General features: G+C 37.3%; 1 long non-coding RNA gene across 6 annotated transcripts in view; it reads right to left on the bottom strand.

Annotated features, from left to right (window-relative positions):
* LOC116567833 overlaps positions 1–12,600 on the bottom strand; it is a 66,189-nt gene that overhangs the window by 16,834 nt on the left and 36,755 nt on the right. For 3 of the 6 annotated variants that reach the window (XR_004276371.1, XR_004276372.1, XR_004276370.1), the window contains exon 5: positions 3,864–4,044. The exons of the other annotated variants lie outside the window; for them this stretch is intronic. This is a non-coding gene — a long non-coding RNA (uncharacterized LOC116567833). The remainder of the gene's footprint in view (positions 1–3,863; positions 4,045–12,600) is intronic. 6 annotated transcript variants of the gene reach the window in all.

Genomic DNA, 12,600 nt, shown 5'->3' with positions numbered 1-12,600 from the left:
AGGTGGCAACAAAGTCAGAGATTGGAGTCATGTGGCTACAAACCAAGGAATGCCAAAGACTCCCAGCAACCAAAAGGAGCTAGGAAGAGGAAAGGAAGGAGTCCCTTACAGTTTTTGAGGGGGATCAGAAACCTGCCAAGAGTTTGATTTCAGATGTTTAGCCTCCAGAACAGTGAGACAATAAATTTCTGTTGTTCTGAACCACCCAGTTTGTGGTACTTCGTGAGGGCAGCCCCAGCAAACTAATAAACTCACCAAGACCCCCACAGTTAGTAGTACAATGACAAAGCTGGGATACAAGATTAGCATGTCAAAATCAATACCGTCAACACCAGTAAAAACAAACCAGAAAATATAATGTAAAAACAGATACTGTTTACAATTACATAAAACACAAGGTATCTTGAAATAAATATAATAAAAAATGTTTATGATGTTGTTGATTCTCATTATTTATAGTAATTATGTTCTATAAAATTGCCACAAACACTCAAGTAGCAAATAGTGAACCATTGCTCCTAGGGAAAATACAAGGTAGGGTTCCTGAAAGTTTCTGGTCACATTTTGACTGACTGATCAATATATAACCTTGTTTCATGTGTGTTTCTGTTTTAAAAGACCTCATTTAAATATATATTGTTGATTCATTAACTCTAAACTCACAGCCAACAGCACTATGACTCATGTCTGAACAAAGCTTATATGCCACATGTATTTTCTCCAAAAGGCGCACCCTAGCCCTCTTGTACTTAAGAACACTAGATAATACTTCAGTACTATGTTTAAGGTAGGGGAGGCATTTTAAACAGTAAAATCACCAAAAAAGGGCACAAAAGTATGAAACTGCAGAAAGAATACTGATGTTTATAATATGAGAATTAAAACAAGAAAGCAAAACATCACTTTGCCAGAACTTGGCTGGGAACATGGGTGTATCTTGGTCAACTCAAATTTTTTGCTACCCTGCACATGCTTGTGAACGACCATGAAAGTACAGTGAGTATTGACCAGGGGTCACAAATAAATTTTAGGGAGGAGACAAATTCACAAATATGAAATCCATGAATAATGAAAATCAACTCTGTTTATGGATAAAATTATTAAACCTTATAAGGGAACAACAACAACAAAAAGACCTAAATAATTGGAGATATAATACAGTACAGTCATGAATGGAGAGACTCAGAATTACGAAGATGTTAATTTTACTACAAATGAATTCCATCAAAATCCCAGAGAGTGTTTTGGAAGAGCATGACAAGCTGATCCTAAAATTCACAGAGAAAAGAAAAAAAATAAGAATCACTAACATAAACCTGAAAAATAAAGTGGAAATACTTATTCTATCATATATTACAATAAACTTATGTTAATTAAGACAGTGACTTTGATACAAGCCTAGACAGAACAGGAAAGCAGAAAAAAGATACCAGAGTCAACAAACACTTACATAGAAATGTTGTTTATGTCTGAGATGGTGTTACAGAGCAGCGAAGATGGACTAAATATTCAGAAAACATGGTCAAGGGACGCCTGGGTGGCTCAGTCAGTTAAGCCACTGCCTTTGGGTGCCAGGTCCTGGGATCGAGCTCCGCATCGGCCTCCATGCTCGGCAGGGAGCCTGCTTCTCTCTATGCCTCTGCCTGCCAGACTACCCGCTTGCGCACACGCTCTGACAACTAAATAAATAAATAAAATCTTAAAAAAAGAAAACATGGTCAAAACCAATGAATTATCCAGGTAAAAAAAAGATCGGCTCCTACTTCACATCACATCAAAAATAAATTAGGGTGGAAAAAAATGAAAGATCCAAATGTAAAAAGTAAATGGTTAAGCATTTGGGAAAAAAATAGAGAAGATACTTAACGATTTCCAGGAAGGAACAGATCCATTTAGTAATGACAGAAAAAAGTGCAAACCATAAAGGAAAAGATAAATAAAGTTGACATTAAGTTTTTAAAATTTCAGTTCAATAACAGACACTGAACAAAGTTAAAATGCAATATATGAAGCTGACAGAAAGTATCTGCAACACACATAGTTAACAAAAAGTTAATCTGCAAGATTTGTATGTAAATCTTACAAATGAATAGGAAAAGGACAGAAATCAATTAGAGAAATAGAAAAAGAGTATTAATGTACAAAAGAACTCTACAACATTAGTAAACAAAGAAATGAAAAACTCATTAAATTGCATTTCATATTCACTTGATGGCCAAAAATCAGAAAGTCTTATAATCCCACATTTTGGTAAGAATTTGAAGGAACAGGAATTTTCAACAATTCTGATGGAAATTGAATTGGCAGAAACACATTCAAAGAAAAAATTTGTCAATATGTTCTAAATCCAGTGTCGTGTGTATCCTTAATACTCTCAATTCATCCTCTAGGTATAGCCCTAAGGAAACTTCTTCACATGTACAGAAGAAGACATGTACAAGAATGTGCATTACAGCATGACCTGTGACAATAAAAATATGATTCTACCGGGCGCCTAGGTGGCTCAGTGGGTTAAAGGCTCTGCCTTCAGCTCAGGTCATGATCCCAGGGTCCTGGGATCGAGCCCCACATCCGGCTCTCTGCTCAACGAGGAGCATGTTTCCCTTCCTCTCTCTCTCTCTGCCTGCTCTCTGCCTACTTGTGATCTCTATCTGTCAAATAAATAAATAAAATCTTTAAAAAAAAAAAAAATGAGGGCGCCTGGGTGGCTCAGTGGGTTAAGCCGCTGCCTTCGGCTCAGGTCGTGATCTCAGGGTCCTGGGATCGAGTCCCGCATCGGGCTCTCTGCTCAACAGGGAGCCTGCTTCCTCCTCTCTCTCTGCCTGCCTCTCTGCCTACTTGTGATCTCTGTCTGTCAAATAAATAAATAAAATCTTTAAAAAAAAAAATGATTCTACCTACGTGTTTATCAACAGAGGATCTGATTAATTATGGCTATAGTCACACAATAAAATACCACATAGGAGCTAAAATAAACATATCCAAAAAATAAGATGCAGAAGGATATGTAAAAATTTCACCTATAATAAATGTTTAAAAGAAAGCAACATTATATACTATTTATGTATATAAACATGTATCATAATTGTATGAAACAGTTATGGAAATGATGAACAACCCCCTGAGGACAGTAGTATTTTTTTTCTGGGGGAGGGAACAGAATCAGAGAGGGCTGGTCAGTTGTATCTGCATTTTATTATCTTTTTAATCTATAGCAAAAATGGTGAAGGTGAAAAGTTGATACAAGAGAGACTAGGTGGGCGTTTGTTGTGGTCTCCCGTATAACTTTCTGGGTGCTGGCAATATTTAATTTAAACAGAAAATGTTAAAGTCTGTTGAAGTTGGAAGGAACGCAGTGTCAGGTTAAGTCCTAAATTCAGCACTTGCTGTTAAAATTTAGAGCCTGCCATCAAGTTCTATAAATAAGATAATAGAATGTAGGAATTACACTTAATCCTCTAATTACTCTCAGCTTTAATCAAGCCTTTATTAACATAATGTGTCTAGCTTGGGGTCTTAAAACCTGAGAGGGGATTTAGGGAAGAGTAATCAAAACAATGAAGAAGAAGTAGGTGATACAAGGAAAGGCAGAGGGAACTGGGATGATTTAGACCAGGGGAAGAAAGCTGAGGGGGGGAATATATTGAGGAGGAGGCACAGTTTGCTCCTTGGGTACTGTCTGTGCCTCAATTAAGGCCGACTAAAATTAGCTGTTTGGGTTATTGCATGTAACAAACCACTCTAAAACATAGTGCTTTAAGCAATAGTAACTCATTATTTTGCTTATGAATCTCGAGTTTGGCCGGGACCCCAGTGAAGACAGCTCTTCGTGTCTCTGTGTCGCAGCAGCTGTAATAGCTCACCTGGGGCAGGAAGATCCACTTTCACAACAGTCCACTCACATTCTAGCCAGTTGTGCTCGCTATTGGCCAGAGCTAGACCAGGACCCTGGGCAATGATTCTCAGTTCTCCTTTGTGGGCCTCTCCATGGGTTTCTTGGACACTCCCTTATGCCATCATATCCGGATTCCAAAAGCGAGAGTCCTATGGGGAAAGGGCATATCATTTTTGTATCCTAACCTTAGAAGTCACAGAGTGCCATTTTGTCATTTTCACCAAACTCTATTGGTCCAGGCAGTTGCAGAGACCCACCCAGTTTCAAAGGCTGGGGATGGGAAACTAGGGAAGGGAAATGTGTACTCTACCTCTTTTTTTTTTTTTTTTAAGATTTTTTTTTATTTATTTGACAGAGAGATCACAAGTAGAGAGGCAGGCAGAGAGAGAGAGAGAGGAAGGGAAGCATGCTCCCGCTGAGCAGAGAGCCGGATGTGGGGCTCCATCCCAGGACCCTGAGATCATGGCCTGAGCGGAAGGCAGTGGCTTAACCCACTGAGCTACCCAGGTGCCCCTGTATTCTATCTCTTGATGGGGGCATGGCGTGGATGTAGAGGTTTGGGTGGGAATATAATGTTGCTTCTATCTTTGTAAAATACAATTGGCAACACTGCTCAATCTATTATTCTTATTGCTCCCACTGAGATCTGATCATGCCATTCTCTTGTTCAACAACAAGGAACATTGTTCTCCAGTCTTCACCCCACACAACCGATTTGTTCTGTAGAGGGCAAGTCTTCATGGAGTCAAAGGTATATAATAATTTATTGAGGAACCTTGAAACATTCACTTCTGCGACCAAAAGTTAGGAAAGTCTGACCCAAAATATTGATGTTTCAGATGGTTTTCTACTTGAGGTTAGCTAAAATAGCATGACAGGACATTCATATTTCATATCACCTAGTGCCAAGCCCCTGTGCAGACATATCAACAACCCAGGTGAGTCCAGAGGAATTCGCACAGCAGTATTTCTGCTATACTCTAGACATTCGAACACAATGTAACTCATCAATCAAATCAGATTTTAAAATATTTTTTAGCCCAGAGAAAGACAAGATAGACCATGAAAAGTTTTTCTTTAAAGTTCTTTAAGTTGTTTGACGTGGGATTTTTCAGCACAACAGGCAAAAGTGATATTCATCAAGCATCTGATAGTTGGTCATACCATTAGGTTTCCGTTTTCACTCATCCACCAAAAGAATAGTGTTTTCTTAGTTTGGGCCAGATTTGGAAAATTAACTCAATTAACACCAGAGCAAGTCCTACCACTTCTTTCTTGCTAAAACAGTTAAATATGCTACCTAACTGGGTAGCAGCTAGAGGTGGCTTGTAAGATTAGTTTGCCCTAGGGACAGAGGGAGCTAAGATTGTTCTTGGGCTCTACTACCTCTACTAGGTTGAACATATTAAATTGCTGAGAATCAACCAGTTTGGGCCAATAAAAATGGGAATTTCAAAAGGCTCGATATGTATGCGTTGGTCAGATTGAGAAATTTCCTGGCAAAACCCAAGTCGGGGATTTGATTCAAAACCAGTCCAGAATGAGCCCTAACTGAAGATTCAAATGGCTTTTCCATGTACATAATTTTTTGATGTAAAAGCCCAGCAAAGTAGTATCACTGACTCTTAAATGAGTCAACCACTTGAGTTCCATATGTGGGGGCCCGACTGTAGGAAAAAAATAAGAAACCCTTGTATATCTGTGCTGTTCTCTAACCACTCTTCAAATTGGTCAATAAAATTTAAATATGAGAGTCTCTAAGAATAGGTGTGATAAAAAAAAAAAAAAGAATAGATGTGATGTTATTGGATAAAGCCTTTGTGGATTTTTTAAATAGACCAAATTTAACTGGAATAGTTAAAGATTTTTGTTTCCTAAACAGTGAAGTGGAAAAACTAATATTAATTTACCCCAGAAGTTAGAAGTAATGAAAAGAATCCTTAAGCATACTTAATAAGCACTTAATACTATAATTATGATCCATAAAATAGATACTCACAAAAAACATGACCAAAATGATTGGGAATTATGATTAGTATAACATAATGATAAGGCTGTGGCAAAGTTTAGAAGGTAACTACCTATTTCCATTGTTACCAAAAAACCCCCACCATATGCTAAGAAAATTAAAATTAAAGAGACATATAATTTAAAAACACATTAACTTCATTTGACAATCTTTAGAAATAAACATAGGATTGGGAGACCTTTGTGAATGTTTTGGAGGAGTACAAAGTATATCAGAATCGTTAAATATTTCTGATTGCTTTAGAATTTCTCATGTCTTTTTATAAAGTCTCAGTCGTACTTCATGTGCTTCAAGTAGAGTGATTTAACAATGAAAGGATGTATTTGTGCAAGTTCACTATCTTGAACTTCTCTTCCAAGTTTAGTAAGTAGCTAACAGCCTGGCCCTCAGTGCATGTGAAGATGACAAGCCGTTTTCTATACCCAACCATGCGGTTCCATCCCAACATTCTTCTCTCCAAGCACAATCATCTGTCCAGAGAGAGAAATATAAGGGCAAATTCACACTTCTTATTTTTTTTCACATGTTATGACAAGAACCCCATGATCACTGTCCCACCACATTGGAATCTATATTGTTTCTATTTCTCTGAATTCCTTAAAACTTACATACAGTGAGCCCTATGTGATCTTTAAGTAACACATTTAGCAGCATTTCTGAAAATATGCTCCATGGAGGTCTAGCTCTACAAGATGCTAGTAAAATTATTATGACATAAAGGAGTTCGTGTCAATGTTGAGTTAAGCAAATTTGTTTATTTATTGTAATTCTCATCTGAACTTTTTCTATGCCAATGTACCATTATAAATCTTCTAGGGTATATATAGCATGTATCATTCCCCAAATTTGTTTCAATCATAGAGACCATTTTGCAAAAATATCTCAGTAAACTAGAATACTATCTTGTGAAACTTAGATCTAAAGCATTTCTTATATTTTTTTTAATACCACTCTGAACTATAGGTTTCTTACAGATAAAGCTCCTGTCCAGGGGCACCTGGGTGGCTCAGTTGGTTAAGCCTCTGCCTTTTAGCTCAGGTCATGATCCCTGGGATCAAACCCCACATCTGGCTCCCTGCTCAGTAGGGAGTCTGCTTCTCCCTCTGTGCCCCCTTCCACTAGTGCTCTGTCAAATAAATAAATAAATAAATAAGCTCCTGTCCAAACTTCTTATTTATCTCCCTCTGATCCTTGTGACTTCTAAATATTTATTTCAGTGTTTCTTTATTCAATGAATCTGTATGAAATGCCTACTATAGTCCAAGAACTATTGTGGGGATGGGAGACACAGAAAAGAACAATTTTTAAAATACCCCTTTCTTTATAGAACTCACGTTATGTTAGAGGAGGTGTCAATTTAGACATAAACAAATAAAATTTCAAGATTGCAGATACTGACAACTGCTAATGAAGAAAAGTAAAAACAAGATAATGAACTAGAGAGTTTCTTAAGGGATAAGAAGAGTGATTGTGACATTTCAGAAAGGCAATCAGCATGGTTTCTTTGAGAAAGTGGCATTAGAACTAAAGGAATATAAAATGAATCTTTCCCTTTACTTTTTTTATTCTTTGTATTGTTTTTAATCAAAATAATACTTGTACATGGTAAAAAATACATATATACACTAAACCAGTGTATAGAAAAAACAATTGTTGCTCTGACCTGCTCCATCCTAGCTCTACTTCCAGAGCATCCTCTTTTAATAGTTCATTATGTGGGTTTTTCTAACAATTACCTTTATTTGGAAGCCATAGGTGGAGGCTGACAGAGCAACAAGATAGAAAGATCCTGGGCTCCTCCATCATCTTGAAGCCATCATATCAGCTCTAACGTTCCTTCTTTCATGCAAGAGAAAAATAAATCTATCTTCCTTAAGCCTCTGATATTCAGAGATTTCTATTACTTGTAACCAAACCCTATGTGATACAGGACCCAATATAATATGTCCAGGCAACTCAAGGGAAAATATTTCTAACATGCAAGTCACATGTATTATTTTTTTTTGTATTTCTATAGAAATGAAACTCATATACACCTTGGTTTGCTTCCTATTTGGATTGTGATTTTCCTGTACAGTTTTTTTGTTTTTGTTTCCCTTTTTCTAATTCTCTTTGTCGTTTTCTTAAAAAAGAAGAAACATGCCTGTTTCACCCTGTCATTCATGACATCATGTTTTAACCCATTCATCTAATCTTTAAGATCTATTCCTTTCCTCCTGGAGTCATGTTCCAAGGGGAATTCAGAAGCTTTCAGCTCAACTGTCACTGCAATGTCTTTTCTCTGGACTCTTGGTTTAGTTCCACAGTTTCTTTTATGATCATTTTTCCCTTTCTTGGATATTTACCCTCGTTTTTCCCGAATACACAATAATTTTCTAAACAAGAGTGCCTGTAAGTAAATGTTCCAAGTCCTTAGGTGTTTGAAAAAGTCTGTTTTCCTCTTCATATTTTCATTGGTTCTAATTTTTTCCCTAGAACTTTGCAGGTTTTGTATTGCTCTAGTGTCTTCAAGATCCCATATACTTAGGATTGCCACCTGTCAGCCTGATTCTTGTTCCTTTCTTTCTGACCTAGGTTTTTCTCTCTGGAAGCTTCTCAGACATGCTGGTTATTCCTGATATCTGAAGTGTCATGGTGCTGTTTAGATGTGTAGGTCTTTTTGCAATTATTCATCTCAACATCGGTTGGGATTTTTGAAGAACAAAGGCTTGTGTCTTTCTATTCAGCTGTGGATATTTTTCTTCTATTGTTTTGATAATTTCCTTCCCTCTGTTCTGTCTTTCAAGCACACCCATGAGTGAGGGTGAAATATCTGGATGGATGAGCTGTATTTGCTAACTCTGAACTAAAGTTCCTTTAGAGTTTCTCCAGGCAGGTCAGTTCTTTCCATTGCAGTGTCCCTGCTCCACTATCCTGGGTTACCATTTTCTCAATTTAAGAAGAGAAACAAGTCATCAACATGCTTCTATTCTCCTATCTTTCAGAAATTTGTCGAAATAATTCATCTATCAATGACATCCCTCTTTTTCTTTTGGTTGTTTCCTTTTTTTAGTTTTCTTTCCAGACAGTTTGTGTTCAGTCTGCCATCTTGCTAGAATGCTTGAAGTGACCTTGGGTGACACAGCTGAAACACAGCAACTGCACCAATTTCTCCGCAACGCTGTTTTAAAATATAAGAATATGTTGTACAGCTTCAGTAACACCAGAACACAAGTTTAAGTATTTAAGTATTTTATTACAAGAAAACAGGATTCAAAGGGCAAAATACACCCAGGTTTTCTTTTCTTTAAAAAAAAAATAAAATAAAATGAACAGAGTGCTATTCTTCTTCTTCTGTTGTTATTTTTCATTTTCATGTAGAATGTAGCTCTTGATATATAGCTTTAAAAACATTTTTTTTTTCATTTAGGTGATATCGTAAAAGCCTCTCTGTACAAAAACTTAAATGATTTTCAGTAGCAATTTTCCCTGTGTCCTTGGACCAATTTCTGATTCTTTTAAGACATGTTACCCACTGTGATATTAACGTATTACTATAAGAGTTGTAACAGCAGGATACAGCTTTTTTCTTCCTCAGGAGAGATAGAAGGGATATGTGCCTACACTTTGTATGAGAATTTTCTTGACATCTAACTTATACTTTTGGCAGTATAAGTGCTATATAGTAACACTTCTCCACTTTAGCAAGCTTCTTCTAATGAACTCAAGGATATGTAAGCAAAATGCATTCCTCTATATCCATAACTCGCATAACTAGTTGTCTATAGATAACTGGAATATATTTATTCTATAAATATTAGGGCTGAGCACTATATTTTGTCCAGGGATACCACAGTAAATAAGACATCATGCTCTTCAGGGACTATTGAGGAAATAGTCTAATGAAGAAATGTCTAATGAGGAAATACAATTAAATAAACAGCAAATTTCCTCCCCCTCAAAAATGTGATCATTGCTATTGTAGAGTAACCATAAGAGGACATAAAAGCATATAAAAGGAACAGTGAACCCTATGGAGGCAGAGGGCGGGGTGTGGGGGTGGGGGGGTGGGGGGTGGCATGTGTGGGGAGGTGGGGGGTGGGATGTGTGGGGAGGTGGGGGGGGTGGGGGGAGTCTGGGTGAGAGGTGGTGACCGAGGAGGTGACCCCTGAGCTGAGTGATCCTTAAAGGACCAGAACAAATTAATCAAGGGAAGGAAGTCAAAATAGATGGGGTAAAATAAACATTCCAGGTGTTCTGAGCAATATGGGTGAAGGCCAGGAAGCAGGATAAGTCATGAACAACTAACAAAGATGGTAAGAGATGAAACTGGAGAAGGAAGCAAAGACTAGGTTCAAAACTATTTCCGGTATTGTGTATCAAAGAATATGGACTTCTTCCTGAAACAAGCATACAAAATTATGCTCAGTATAGCAGCAAATCCTTCCATGCTCGCCTGGAGCAAGTGCTGTTTTTTTTTCTATAGATGAAGTAATAATGTAACAGACTTTTATTACAGGATTACTGTATGTAAGATACTGTATTTGGCAGGTAGGAAGTGAAAGCATTCAACCTCAACAGAGCAGAATATTTGGAGGTGCTGTGTGTTCTGGTGAGAAAGGAACATGGATAGGAGGAATGCTGGGTGGTAGAAGATAAAACTGAAAAGTTATATTAGAGCTTAATATCACAGTAAGTATATGGACTTTAAATAATAAATATGCTATCCACATTTTTTTGAGTAAGGAAGAAAATGGACTATATGTGCATTTTACCCAAAATGTGTATTCTTAAACTTTATTATAGTGCACGAGTCAGGAAATATATCACTTGGCTTGAAGCAATTTAAGCTCTTCTCTTTTAGTTAATTAAGGACCCAAGCTATCTAAATGAGCCACTATGGCTTCTTTTAAATATTGATGTTGGAGACCACTGCTCAGCAACCTCTTCAAATGCAAATTGAACATTTATTTCAACTTGCCCTCAAGGAGCTCACCATCCAAATTTACAACCAAAAGCAGCTTTGGTAAGCCCCCATTATTTATCTCTCTTGCTCAAAGACAGTAAAAAATTGAATAGCTATCAAATTTCATGGTAGTCTCATAGCTCCCTCTACATTTCTCCATCCTTTTGTCTGGGTTTTTCATTTGCAATCAAGTTTATAAAGACAGTGGGCTAAGTCAAACCCTGTTCCTTCTCCCACAGAAACTACTGAGACATCGTTTATCTTCTAAAAACCAGAAAGTCCTTTCTACCTCCTTCTTCCAAACAGGAGCTTATCTAGGTTGTATGGATGTGAACCTTATTCATTTTGGGGGAGGGAAGGGACTCTTTAAGAAAACTGAGTACAAAATTACATACAAATTTTTATCTTTCCTCGTTGGAAGAATTTGGGAGGGGTCCTTGCATATAAAAGGCCAAGCTTTATTAGCTTCACGGTAAATTCTCCCCTCATAAAGAGCAAATAGATAAACATGCAATGTTCTCTCAAGAGTTATCAATAGAATTTACACCTACACTGGTCATTTGGGTCTAAGAAATATATCAGAAATACGAACATGCCATTAAAAGCCCCTGCTTTCTGCTATAATGATCCACATTTGCCAAAACCACTAGGAGCAGTTCTCATCTGAATATTCAGTCAACAGGGAAATTTTTGTGCATGGGCTGTCCTTCCCCCGCCCCTCTCTCTTGCCCTGTCTTTTAACAATTTTACTGATTCTAGATTCCAAACCCTGACACTTAAGCAATGAACCTTTGCTTCGTATCTGCCCTTTCAGGAAGTTCCACCCAGAGAACTAGGCCATTTTCAAATGCTGGCACCCATATAGCTAGGATAATAAGGTAGACGAGATGTGTTTTATCAGGTAGAAAAAAAACAAGAGGAGGAAAAAAAAGCACTGCTTTGGGGCAGTGTCCTTAAAAGTCTGGTTCTGACGCCAATATTGGCTGCTACATTTAGCTGCTTAGTTCCGTGGAAACCAGTTGTATGACTCTGCAGATAAAAGGCTGTAGACCTCTGGAATACAGGCAAGTAGCACCTCATTATACAAATAGAAGCAACTCAACTATGCATGCCCTCAAACTGAGCTCAGTGTTCTGCTGCATTTCAAAAATATCCATCTGTTCCAAGAGAAGAAACAGGAAGTTTTGTTAATTATCTCTCACAACCCACTAGTTAGTTTCCAGAAAAATCACTAAAGCCATCTTTCCTGAATAAATTTAACAAGTAAGTTACAAGATGCAGCACAGTAAATAAACCTTACATTACTCCTTTGAAATGAACCAAATCTATCAGTTGGCCAATGGCACACTCACTGCCTCTAAGTTCTTTCCCATGTCCTCAGAGCTCAATGGACATAATTATTTTCTGTATAGAACTTTTTTCATACGACAATATTGGCTAATAAAGCATTATCACACCAGATAGATGTAAAACACTAGATATTACACAAACACTTGAGAGATATTTTCTGCTTTATTTGTTACAGGCACAATTTTGTTTGAGAACTTCATTAAATCACCTCATAAGTGTTCCCACTATTCGACAAAATAAATTCCTGGGTAATATTTTCTTGTTGGTTATTAGCTAATTTAAATAGGTGTCTCTAAAACTTCTTCCCCAGTCCAATTATGTCGTGTTGACGAAGATCCATGCCAGAATGCTATAATGGTATTAAGGATACACATGCCCATT

The sequence above is a fragment of the Mustela erminea genome, chromosome 10, assembly GCF_009829155.1.
Source record: "Mustela erminea isolate mMusErm1 chromosome 10, mMusErm1.Pri, whole genome shotgun sequence".
Classification (NCBI taxonomy): Eukaryota; Metazoa; Chordata; class Mammalia; order Carnivora; family Mustelidae; genus Mustela; species Mustela erminea.
This window is presented reverse-complemented; position numbering and strand designations above follow the sequence as displayed.